This window comes from Papaver somniferum, unplaced genomic scaffold, assembly GCF_003573695.1.
Source record: "Papaver somniferum cultivar HN1 unplaced genomic scaffold, ASM357369v1 unplaced-scaffold_150, whole genome shotgun sequence".
Classification (NCBI taxonomy): Eukaryota; Viridiplantae; Streptophyta; class Magnoliopsida; order Ranunculales; family Papaveraceae; genus Papaver; species Papaver somniferum.
The window spans coordinates 2,702,362-2,715,956 of NW_020624377.1; the positions used below are offsets into that span (position 1 = coordinate 2,702,362).

General features: G+C 37.8%; 1 long non-coding RNA gene across 1 annotated transcript; it reads right to left on the reverse strand.

The window, feature by feature from the left end:
* Positions 1–2,193: 2,193 nt before the first annotated feature.
* LOC113336125 lies at positions 2,194–4,121 on the reverse strand. Its single transcript, XR_003353627.1, has 4 exons — positions 3,796–4,121; positions 2,962–3,026; positions 2,827–2,870; positions 2,194–2,721 (listed from the first exon to the last, which is right to left on the reverse strand). It is a non-coding gene; the product is annotated as an uncharacterized LOC113336125 (long non-coding RNA).
* Between the last annotated feature and the right edge of the window lie 9,474 nt (positions 4,122–13,595).

Sequence of the window (13,595 nt, forward strand, 5' to 3'; positions counted from 1 at the left end):
ATGATAGGTTAAAGACTCGTCCCATCGAGGGCAATTTAAGATATATAACTAATGCACGAAGAGATGTCCGTCCTCGTAGATCTGGCAGGCAGAAACTTTAGAACCCACCTCATGATTTACAACAAAGCCTTGTAATTTACTGCAATTTCTAGTAGTCAGAAGTTGAAGATTACAATTGTTTTGGAGTATACAAGCTCGTCAATACCGAAGTTCCGTGAGAGATGTCTGGCTTCTCCCATCTGAGCATACTAACTTTTGGGTCTAATTTCAGATACTCCGGAGAAGGAAAACAAGGGATTTCTGTTAAGCTTTTGCAGCCTATAATAATTAGATTCTGAAGACAATTCGAACGTGGCTGAGCCAAGTTATTGAAGGAAATCTGCCAATATCTAAACTCTTCAAACACATTCTGTGGAGATAAAGAGACGTGGGAGCTGCCCAGTAGCTGCTGGAAGTTGTTTTATTCGTCCGCAGTACCAAAGTTTCAACTGCACCAAATTAGGAAGACCAAACATCCAAGTGGGAAGGTCACACCCCAAGTATCTATCTAAAGTTATTTTTTTCAAACCAGTGGGATTGGAGAAGTTCAATTACTTGGTCCCACCACCTCCTGCCCATCTCTTCTTTTAATACACCCCAACTTAGAAACAATGTCTCAAGGTTCTGTTTTCCTTTCAAATTTGCCCTCACTTGGGTCTTTCAGGTTTCCAAACCATCATTATATTCAGCACTCAGCAGCCTGCTCTTTGATGACTTTTTCTGGCACATTGTAAATCAACTGTTGCAGCCAAACTAATTTCCTTATACCAATTGGTGTTACCCTGGCACCGTATAAAAATCTTCTCACTCGAATCCAATTTGTTAAACCTCACAGTAGAAAAGATTCACATATTGTTGAGGTTAGTGCAAGACGATGATACTTTGATTTGAGTAAGCCGTAGGTTAAGATATCTCAACTCATTTAATGCTCCAAAATCATGTTTTAAGTAATGAGCATTTACTCAAGTTGAATATCTCTAAATTAGCACGACACTCTCTGGTAACGCTTTTAGAAATTTGCATGTGTTGACGTCTAACATTTGCAAATTGGAGAGGGTGATGATAGAAACAGGCGATAGGGTTGGATGACAAATTTAGAGATCTTAGATTTTCCAAACCAGATATGGATTCGGGCAAGACTTTTAATTTGCAATACAACGTTTGCAAATTACACAGACTTCTGACAGAATTTACCATTTTCGACCATGAGACTTCTAAGTTTTTTTAATGACTGAATGTTTTTAAGAAGAATTTCAACGCCAACGCCCATGTGATTCAATACCAAAGTCTCCAAACTATAAAGCTTACTCATGGACTGATCATAAAAAACTTCATTAATATTCAAAAGACAAGTAAGGCGAAGGTGCCTTAAATGTCTCATTTTGAAACTCACAGAACGCAACTTTTGAGGAGAACGACCCGACCCATGTGTAAGATGCGTAAAGAGATTATTTTCTGAGAATATAGAAAGATCTAGCTTGGAAGCTTCAGTCCGCAACTTCTTTGCATTAGTTAAGCTTTCCGCTGATATGTTTTCATTCAAATGTAACTGTAATCGACGAGCTTCAGAAACATCTTTAAACTCACCTAACTTGAGGAGACACCAATTCACCTAAAAGGACCTCCATACCAGAGTTTCCAAACATTCATTTCCAAAATCTTCAACCGATCTTCTATTTCTTAAATCAGATGATTTAAGAAATCCTTCTGCAATCCAGAGTTGAACCAAAAGTTTCTTTACTAATCTCCCAGTTCTTGGGAGCAATAAGAGAAACATTGTTTCAAATGAGATGGCAAGTGAGAAATCCAGATATTTAAACTACTATCTCACTTTTTCAGAAAAATCCAAACAGTTTTTAGAGGATATGTTTTATCCCTTGATTTTGTATCTGATACACCTAGAACGCAAATACAACCCTAATCAAAATGAAAGAGAAATAGGTGAAACTGACTGAAGGTTTTGAATAATCATAATAGTACTACCTCAGTAGTCAGTACTAACGTTTCCTGAAAAAAGTGAGGACTGAGGAGTAGAGATGATGTTTCAAACCGGATTAAAGAGCAATTGGTCAGGACTGAGGAGTAGAGATTACAGTCTGTTGTTTAAGCGCCTCCACAGTTTTGGGCAATTGAATAATGGCGAAAGAAAAGAGAAGTGCTTACTGTCGTTTCTGTTCTTATTTATAATGTGCACAACAGAAGAAAATAGTCTCAAACCATATACTAATTAAAGTTACAATCAAGTTTCAGCCAAATGTCCCATTTGAAGTCCTGAAGTTTTTAGCATCAACAGCAATCCTACTACTACAACTACTATCCCTACAACAGCAACATAAATAAAAACTGCCCACACTCATCTATGACCACCTGGTTGATTAGCTTTCTAAAACATTTAGATAGCTTTCTGGTACCTCTTTCTTTGGATAGACCTTATACCTCTTTCTCCCAGACTCTTCCCTAGTCAAATCAGCAAATGGGGTTAATCCTAAAGTGTAGGTGGAATCGCCTTTTTTGTTATGTTGGTGGACATAATGAGCCTTGCCCTTAAATATAGCAAACCTCTCCTCGAAAGCTTTTCTATCTTCCACGTCTAAATGGTGTACTGTATTAAGCGAGAACCACTTCTTGAACAGAGCACGGAGCTTGGCCTCAGACTTGAGAATATCATCGGTTACTTTAGAGCTGTTGAAAGATCGATCATACATGAAAGAAAGATTATTATATATAGGAGTAAGATGAGGAGAGTTGCAAAGGAGAAAAACAAACATCTGCACATGCAACTTTTACCTTCGCGTCGCTTTGCCTGTTCTGGACTACAATGATATAAGGAGCTGCACATAAACATATAACAGTTACCAATGAGCTAAAATAGTCCAGAATAAGGTATCATCGCACAGACAATCCAAAAGGAACCACACAAACCTGAACAATCTGAAACTCTGACCCAACGATATAGCAGTCCAAGCTGTTGTACCAGTTGCAGGCAGCTGCAAAGTGGAAGGGAATTACACAAAATGAAAAGACAAAATCATGAATCTAAAAGTATACAAAAAAAATTCAAAACAGATAAACATAGGCAAATCTATTCCATTCAAAACAGACAACAATGAGCAACAATTACACAATAATTTTGTTTTCTTATTCACAAAAAAAGAAAATAGTAATCAGACAGCAAAATTTAAAAAAAAATCATGCCTTAACTACAATTGCATCCGACAAAATCAGAAATGAAAATCTGTTCCATTCGAACTTCACTAACCAAAATTAAATACCAAACCTTTAGACACTCAATGAAAATCAAAGCAGAGCAGTTAAAATCAAATACCTACAACATTCGACGTTATATCAAACCAGAACAGTTGCATCTGACAATATCAGTTAGCCGAATCTGTTCCATTCCAAATCTCACTACCAAAATCAAACACCTACATTCCACCCTAAATCAGACCATAACAACCCAACAAGTAAGAGAATCTCACTGAAAATTAGCATCTCAAAACAACAATTAACAGCATCATACAGATAGGCAAATCTATTACACAAAACCTATATATATTCTCAATAGGTAAGCAAAACCTCCATTTTATTAGCTTCTCAGAACAAGTATAAACATCATGATACAGCTACTAAATTACAAGACTAGAAATCCCTAAATCAAACGATCGCTAAACATATATCACCAAGAGAGATGAAATCAAATCATCATTTTCAAAAAATTAAAATAATAAATTAGAGGTAAAGTAAGCAAAAACTTACACATCTGGAAGCTAAATCAGCAGATTGCAGAGCAGATCGAGCTGATCTAACAAGTATCGAAGTCGCCATCAACAGTGGAAGATGATTTCAGAGACAGATTCTTGTAATGGTTTCGGTTTTTGACAATTTTCTTTTCTTTTTTTTTTTTTGCAAGAGAAAAATAGTGCAAGGGTTGCTCTGAGCCGCCCAATAAATAATGAGGTGGTAGAAGAGAAGACAAGAAGTTTCAATTAGGGTTGTCAATGTGTCCGATTGCTGCACCTGTTGTTTGGATCAGTTTCTTCATGGTAATGGGTTTGTGATGTAGTTAATATAGTCATGGAATGAAAGTTTGAGCTTGTTGAAATAAAGAGTGGAGAACACTTGGATACGAATTGTTGGAAAAAATACAGTTTTATGTGAATAAAAATTACTAATAAAAAGATTTTTCCAAAAAAAAATAAAAACACCTTCCAAATTTATTTCTTAGTTTTTCACGGGATAAGTTTACTATATATTTTTTGGATTTGGGTTACGGTTTTATATATGAATAACCTCTTTTTATTGTTGTTATATATAGAAAAACCTCTCATATATTCCCGTGTGTTTTTGAGTACTTCTTCTTCGTTTTTCGATGTTTGATACGAGGGTTTTAAGTGCTAACGATTCGTGAGTTTTTCCGCTGCCAAGTTCTAGAAGGACAAGTTTGAATGTGCTATTCAAGCTTGTTAAGATTGTTGTATCTTGGAGGCAGATGTACCCGTAGGGATATAGCATCATCTTTTTCAGAGTGTAGCCGGGCATTCTTGTCTTAAGGACAGTATGTTGAACATGCGCCTCAATCTACCATTACCGTTTCCTTGTTTCCATGGTGTTTAACAGGATGTTCAAGACATTAACAGTTGACTAAGGAGAACACACAAAAAACAGATAAGTGCCTCTTATATTATTAGTTGATTGATTAATTTTTAATTGTTATTAACCAACAATCTTAAGACAAGATATTTTTTTTTAATAACAATTTTTCTCTGTCAGTTTCAATATCTAAAGATCATCATGGCCCCTAACGAAGCAAAAAGTCCGAGAGTTTCAAAGTCGGAGATTTCTTCATCGCAGTTATTTTATGAGACTGTGCAAGGTTCTCATGAGTTTAAGATAAACGGATATTCTCATGCAAAGGAATGGGAGTTGGTAAATACAAGTCTAGTGGCAAATTCGCAGTTGGTGGTTATGATTGGAAGATACGTTTTTTTTTCCAGACGGCTGTGATCATGCTAACGAGGAGTACGTATCCTTTTTCATTGAGCTAGCTAGCCCTGGAGAAGTTAAGGGCATCAGTTGAAATCAAACTACTGGACCAACGCCAAGAAGACAATTTCATTCGGGCGCACTTAGACCGAGGCTTCAGAGCTATTACTCCCACCATTGTGATCCAATCTCTTACGCAATACGTGGGCAATGTCGTCAAACTTTTTATTTCTGAAGATGGTACAGCTGAGAACTTTAAGGCTGCAACAAGCTTGGATCTACTTGGTCCATCGGTTTTCCGTATTTGGAATCCGATTACAAACGAGCAAGTACTTCTTGCTCCTAGAAGATATACTCCTGTCCGTGTCTGTGGATTTTACTTCCATCCGCTTAAGAAGGAATACGAAGTGGTTTGTGTACGTACGTCGCGTACTAAACCAAGATGGGACACTTTCAGATATATCAGTCGGTGCTTGAGAAAGAAAGGAGGGGAGATTATCTCGGAAAGACTGTTCAGAAAACAAAGCCTACACAACATAGTGTACGAGAATTGCGAGCACTGGGATTGAAACTTTTTGAACTTTAAAGTGAAGCGTTGGTCTTGATTTTTCATGAGTTGAATTTTTTGAACCCTAATAAGAAAGGATCCTTACGGATGAATGTCAGCAATGGAGTCTTGGAAAGATCTCGAGTAAGAAAACAGAGAAGATGAAGAGTCGTTAGTTTGTGATGACACGGCAGGGTGGTGTTGCCAATACTGATGGCATATAATGAAACTCGAGAGAAAAGAGTCATGGTTTCTGTTTGATACTGGTTAGATTAAAGATGGAGATTGACCGGTGACTAATGAAGTAGAACATGGAGAAATAGGAGCTCGTGATGAAGAGTTATGCCAGTAATTGAGATGTTGGTTCATCAGGGATGCTGTTCATGATGGCAGTAATGTTGGTATACTTCCGGTGATTGCTGGAGTTGATCGTGGTGATGACGAGATCGAGATGAAGTCAGGGAGGCCGAGTCACGATGGAAAGATGAGAATCCCTTTCTTTGTTCCCAGTTGGTGTTCGGTTCATTGATTATCAGAAAGCTACGACATGTCTGGTACCTTCAGAGGTGTATCAACATTTGAACTTGATATTTGGGCTACACCAATTGAGAAACTAAGAGTAGTTGCTGATGCTATGACTGCTGAGATGCACGCTGGTCTTGCTTCTGAAGGGAAATTTGGTTGAGCAGGCGGCTGCTTATACAGGAGAGGATTTTGTGCAGGGGAATTTGGCTGAGCAGGCGGCTGGTTGTACAGGAGAGGATTTAGATCGACACGATAATTTGCATTACTTAAGGCAGTCGATGTGGTTTGAGATTACTTCTGGAGAGAGTTATTACCGCCTACAAAAATTCGAGACTTCTAGTAGAAGGTTCTTTGCTGTGGAGACGCTCTACACAATGACTGAAGACCTATTCGACGTCCGTTCCTATCCTTCTTAAAAATAGACTCTCCAGGCCTATATTGAATTGTTGAGGGTTCCGGACCTGCTGGTTGTACAAAAATATTATTGTAAAGCGATTGCCGGAGCCATCAGGTGTTATATAGCATTGGCAGGTAGGGTGAGAGAGGCCCAAGTCAGTAAAGCTGTTGGAGCATGTGTTTATTGTTTGTGTTGAAGCGTCCTCGGCTTACATAATCATTTGATGGTCATGGACTGTCCTAGATGCAACTTTAAACACCGACTTGTATGAGAGTGATATACTGCCTTTTAGTGGAAATGCCATACGAGTTGAGGACGAAAAATTTTGTGAGGTTGAATGTACTTAAGGGGTACAATTCTGTTTCAGTTTCTCATAATTGAATACCTTGCGAATTTACTTCAAAGGAAAATTATAGTATTGCTGATTCTAGTCTCTCACGCAAATAAGTGAAATGTTGCTCCAATACATCGGAAATAGTATTCTCAATTTGGAAGGGGTAGGAGGGTGGAGAATGTATCTTCACCCATCACAGCAAACATATTCTCCAGACGGTGCAGCACCAGCTGTTTTTGATGATGAGTACACGCAACAACCACCTCATGTTTACGCTCAGCAAGGCGCCCTGTCTGGTTATAGTCAACCTACTGCTCATGAAGCACCTGGATATGCTCAAGGTGGTCAGGTTGGTGGTCATGTGCCATATGGGACTACTCAAGCAGGTTACGGTGATCATCCAGTTCCCAGTAGTAGTGCGGGCTACCGGTATCCTGGGACTGTTGAAGCTGGAAACAACAATTATCCTTATGAATTGTTTGATGATTTTTCAGCTTAATTAACAATTAATCTCTGTGTTGAATCCCTGACTTGTGCTTGTATAAGCTATGCTAGGTGCCACACAGGAAACCACATAAGATCTTGTTAGTCAGGTAAATAAATTGCGTGCAAAGATGAGGCGATGGATGCGGGAACTGGAACACTAGATTGTGTCAATGAAAGTGAGTCCTCCATCATGAAAAAAACATACCTGACAGAACGAGTAAGTTAATTTACAATGCATCTCCTCAGGCAAAGGTGCTATGGAAATCACGTTAGGCTTAACAATCATGTGACTATCTTTAAGAAGTTACTTAAGTTTGTACACCTTTAAAGTGATGTTTTGTGCTGAGAATTTCAACGAAAAGAGATGAGGATCATTTTGTGATGATTAGTTGTTGTACCCATTGCTGCTATGCACTAGCTCAAAGCAAGAGGTAAGCCTTAACTAATTTTAAATCATCTAAATGTGGGGGGCTGTCTGTCATAGGAATGCTTAACGTGTTCAAGGCCTTTTGGCCAGTTTGTTTGCAAACGCACATATAAAATTTGCTGGATATTAATGCATATATTTCGGTATTCCATTGTTATATATTTTACAACCACTAACAAATCTTAGATGTTGAATATTTGGCAGGAAACTAATGTGTTTTAACGTGGTCTAAAGGATCAGTAAGTAATCAAAAGAAATTTTGAGGACATAGTTTATGTCTAACGTGTTTATGTGTTGTAAAACAGATGTGCATATCCGCGTTTACCCTGGGAAATCACCAGGATGCTCTGATTAGAGGTCGAGATATTGGAATGCATGAGGTACATGTTTAATTACAAATATGTGATATATATTGCACTAACCTTAATTTTGAGGTAGCTATAAAGAATGTACTAGTGAATAGTACATGTGATATTTACGATTTGACTGAAAGACCAAGTTGATTGATATGATCTAAAGGATCTAAGTGAACCAGAAGATATTCTGAAGGAAATTAGTCTTTGTCAAACTCGATGCGGTTAATGTGTGTTGTAAATGTGCAGTATAGCAGGTGTATACAAACACACTATTATCTCAAAAGAATTACTGGGATAATCTGATCAGAGACTTGTGATATGACTTGTCATACTTGAGGTACATCTTAAATTGTGTATGTAATACATATTGTACTGACCTTAAGAGATGTTGTTGTTTCAGGCGATGAAAAATCTTAGCCTATGTGTGTATCCTCTTAAGGAGTGTTTGTCTAAGGAAGTCCTTAAAACAGACAAGATGAACTTGTATATTGAAGAAATCAAAGTTCGTGTGCTTTAATTCAAGCATAAGAGGAAGACGAATGATTACTAAGATGCTTCTTAGAAGATATTCCTCTGTGACCGAAGCCTGTGGCCATCATTGCAGAAACTCAATTGACTATGTGAGTCTAAAGTAAATGAGCAATGACAAAGTCTAGACATACTCAAAGAAGGCTAATTCGGTAAGACAACTATACTCATTAATGAAGTAATTTTAGTTGATTCGTGAAGTCAAAAAGAGGTCTCAGTAGACATGTAAAGTCAAAAGAGAACCTCACAGACTTAGGGAAGTCAACAGAAAAATTAGTGGTCCTTTGACGAAAGGATTTTCTAAAGAGATAGTTCGTAATTATACATCGAGGGGGAATGGGACTTAAGCTCATATAAAATAAACTTGCCATGAAGGATACTCAACCTTGTTGACTGGAGATCCCAAGATCAAGGTTTCGAATGAGACAACTAATTTATGGTAGGTAAAGGTAAACACTATCAGAGAATTATATTCTCTCTGTCCCTTCCCTATGGTGTAGATGTGATAGTGTGACTGCATGTGAAGGGTGACTTTTAATAAGTCTTAATGAGTTCCATAGTTTCAATTTAAGATTTAAGTGGGGTGTAGCAGTGAACACTCTTAATGGAACTCACCTATCTGAATGAGGAAGTGGGTCGCTTTCTATGAGAATATGAGCTGATTCTCTAGAGCATTCTGAGAAACAAGACGTCCAGGGCCAAAATGGACACAACGGCGGAGCTTGGCAGCAACCTTGGAGATATCATGTGTGGTTGTTATCGCGAGTTACACCAAATGTTAGACAGTTCAAGACCTAATGGACACTGGATAATAAGTAGTTCAGGTAACCTCTCACTAAGCAAAGGTTCAAGACCTTATGGACACCTATGCCTATTCGTGATATTTCTTGTTTTCCGTGTTTTATCGTATTTTTATTCATGTGGGGGATTGTTGGAAAAAATACAGTTTTATGTGAATAAAAATTACTAATAAAAAGGTTTTTCCAAAAAAAAATAAAAACACCTTCCAAATTTATCTCTTAGTTTTTTACGGGATAAGTTTACTATATATTTTTTGGATTTGGGTTAGGGTTTTATATATGAATAACCTCTTTTTATTGCTGTTATATATAGAAAAACCTCTCATATATCCCCGTGTGTTTTTGAGTACTTCTTCTTTGTTTTTCGATGTTTGATACGAGGGTTTTAAGTGCTAACGATTCGTGAGTTTTTCCGCTGCCAAGTTCTAGAAGGACAAGTTTGAATGTGCTATTCAAGCTTGTTAAGATTGTTGTATCTTGGAGGCAGATGTACCCGTAGGGATATAGCATCATCTTTTTCAGAGTGTAGCCGGGCATTCTTGTCTTAAGGACAGTATGTTGAACATGCGCCTCAATCTACCATTATCGTTTCCTTGTTTCCATGGTGTTTAACAGGATGTTCAAGACATTAACAGTTGACTAAGGAGAACACACAAAAAACAGATAAGTGACTCTTATATTATTAGTTGATTGATTAATTTTTAATTGTTATTAACCAACACGAATCTGTGTGGAACTCTTGGAAGCAAATGATATATGTGTCCTGAGTCTGTCCATATTAGTTTATCCACTTCTAGTTTTAAGTTCTGGAAGCGTCTGAAGATACTACCTGGATTTTAAAACATAAAGCAGTCTAAAATGTCCAGTTTTGTGAACTTGAGCTGGTGTTAATTTTTGCTATGTTCAGTAGCGCAGCTTGTTGTAATCAATTCGACATGTCTCTACAGAATTACCTCATGTTGGCTGGAAAATGGTATTTTCAAGGTAGGGAAATGTCACTTCCACAGGGAATTGAAGCTCCGGAAAATTACTTGGCCGTTCCAAAACTGTGGAGAAGCATAATATTGGTTGCATTTCACGTCTAAAATGATTGATTTCGGTGCTTGTTCTCAGCAAGAGACAACTTATTGGGTTTATACGGTACGGGCCAGAGCCTTACTTATGTCCCATGACTTGAACTTTATTTGACCAAACTTACTATTTAACACCAAGTGAAAACCCTAGATCTTTTCTCTTCTTATTTTTCATTTCTTTCAATCTCTCAGACTCTCCCTCAAGAACGTCGCCGTGATGAATGTCAGGATTTTCTTAGGGAATAATCACTGACAACCGCGAAATAACGGATTTTGAGATATTATGATGAATAATAAGTAAACCAAGCACAAGTAACTATGAAAATACGAGAAAGATAAATCAACTCACAAGACACAAGATCTATAGTGGTTCGACCAATACATACAACTTGTATATATTGTTTACGTCCACTTTGAGCCGCACCAACTCAAATCCACTATGAAGAAAAACGATTATAACGTCGTGTGAATCCCGGCAAACCCTTGGTTACACCGCAACAATTACCCGAGACCATAACCTTGTCTCTTGTTCCTCACCAATATGCTCTCACAACAAAACCCTAGCTTTAGACCTAAAAGCTATACAAGAAATCTCTCACCGATCTCTTAATCGTTTTCTACACAATACACAAATTCTACAAGGCCTAAATACCTATTTATATAGGTTACAAACTTGGCCACCAAGAATTCTAACCGGTTTAGGAAACCCCTTCCCTAAATAACCACGACTAACTTTAGGAAATAATTAATTAGTCTTCAATAACTAACAATCTCCCACTTTGAAGACTTATTGATTGTCTTTCATTCTTCAATTTTGGATTGACGGTGCTAAAACATCTTCCTTGTTAGTGCGGCTCCCCTCCCAGATCCTCATTATGAGAGACCAACTAAATCCTTGCAGAGCTTTATCTTGTCTGATGTAACTCCCTTGGTAAACATATCCGCCGGATTCTTCGAACCAAGAATCTTCTCGAGCTTCAACTCTCCTTCTTCTAAGAGATCCCGAATGAAATGATAACGGATATCTATATACTTCGTCCTAACATGATAGGCTGATTTCTTGGGTAAATGTATAGCACTTTGACTGTCGCTAAACAAAACATTATTTCCTTATTCCTTTCCCAACTCAGTTAATAATCCTTGTAATCAAATCATCTCCTTGCTCGCTTCCGTCACCGATACGTACTCTGCTTCCGTAGTAGACAATATCACCAACTTCTGTAAATGTGAGTTCCAACTCACTGCAACTGACCCCATAGTATAAACATAACCGGTCGTACTTCGCCTTTTATCTACATCACCTGCGAAGTCTGCATCTACATAACCCCTCAAAATAGAATCACCTTTTCCATAGCACAATGGTACGTTTGTGTTACCTCTCAAATACCTGAGAATCCACTTCACAACTTCCCAATGTTGTGTTTCCTGGGTTGCTTGCATATCTACTCACTACTCCCACTTCATGTGCAATATATGGTCTCGTGCACATGGTGGGTTTTGAAAACAACCTAAAAACTGACCTGCAAGTGCACAGGGTCAGTTGTAGCTAGTGATGGGAAGAAAGGGTTTGTCCACAGGGACTTGGAGGGGGCTATTGAAGTTTCCTAGATAGTCTGAGCTAGTGACAGGCAGTGAACTAAAGAATGAAGGTACTAGGGTCTTTGAATCTACTTCTTGATCCTAAACTAAGGCAGATACTAATCAACCATGTTCTTGTTTCATCTCAGGGCAGATTGTAATGGATGATTTATCAACTAATTTTACTAGCATACCCCTAGCATCAGCTGTCTTTCTACAGCACAGCTGATCACAGGTTTGCTTGCACAACCACTTAATCTATCAACTCTAAGGCATTTGGGCTCAATCCTTCTAATGTACTGAATTTTTAACCATTATCACTTACTTACCCCTAGCATCAGCTGTCTTTCTACAGCACAGCTGATCACAGGTTTGCTTGTTCAAATGGATACTAGCAGTCCTAACTCATTTGTAGCACTACAAGAACAATGACAAATTACTAACTATCTTAACATAAAATCAAGAGTTTCATCTAAACCCTAGCACATGAAATTAAAACATGATAAACATAATTAACATTTGAAATTAACTGACTTCAAAACATGAACTGAAAAGAACTTGGAGGCACTGGCTATTCCAGGCCCCTTGGGTGAAGCTCTGGCTAGCCCAGGCATGTCTTTAACACAACCCAACAATACATATTTATACCCACAGACCCAATTTCCCAAAACTACAAAATTAGGGTTCTTCCCCAAAAATCAGTTGAATTAGGGTTACCTAATTTTTTGAAATTGATCCTTGAAATCGTCGACCCATGCTTTGTAATTGCTCCCTGACCTCTTCTCATGCGCCAATTGCATATGGGATATGAGATAAAATGTAGAATTAATACACAAAAGATGAGTTAAATGCCAAGAAAAATATATAGAAATATGCACTTTTTAGCACTCATCAGCACACCATAGCATACATTAGACTCCCAATAGCCGAAGAATATGGTATGTTAGACATGTACTCCTTTTCTTCATCTGTCTTCGCACACTGCATACTTGAAAGACGAATTTGACTTCCAAGTGGAGAACTAACTGGTTTAGCATTCTCCATATTGAACCTTTTCAACACTCGTTCAATATATTCAACTTGAATAAGCATAAGTACACCCTTAACTCTGTCTCTTATGATCCTCATACCAAGTATCTGTTTTGCTTCACCAAGATCTTTCATAGCAAACTCACTTGCTAATTGTTTCTTCAAATTCTCAACCTCTTGTAGAGATGTTCCGGCAACCAACATATCATCCACATACAGTAGTAATATGATGTAGTCAGAACCATTTCTTTTGAAGTAACAACAATGATCTGCATTATACCGTGAGTAACCACTTCTATGCATGAAGTTATTAAACTTCTTATACCACTGTCTCAGGGATTGTTTTAAACCATACAAACTCTTCTTTAGCTTGCACACCATCTCTTCCTTTCCTTTTACTATGAATCCTTCTGGCTGCTTCATGTAAATTTCTTCATCTAGGTCACCATGAAGAAAAGCTGTCTTTACATCCAACTGTTCAAGGTAGAGATCT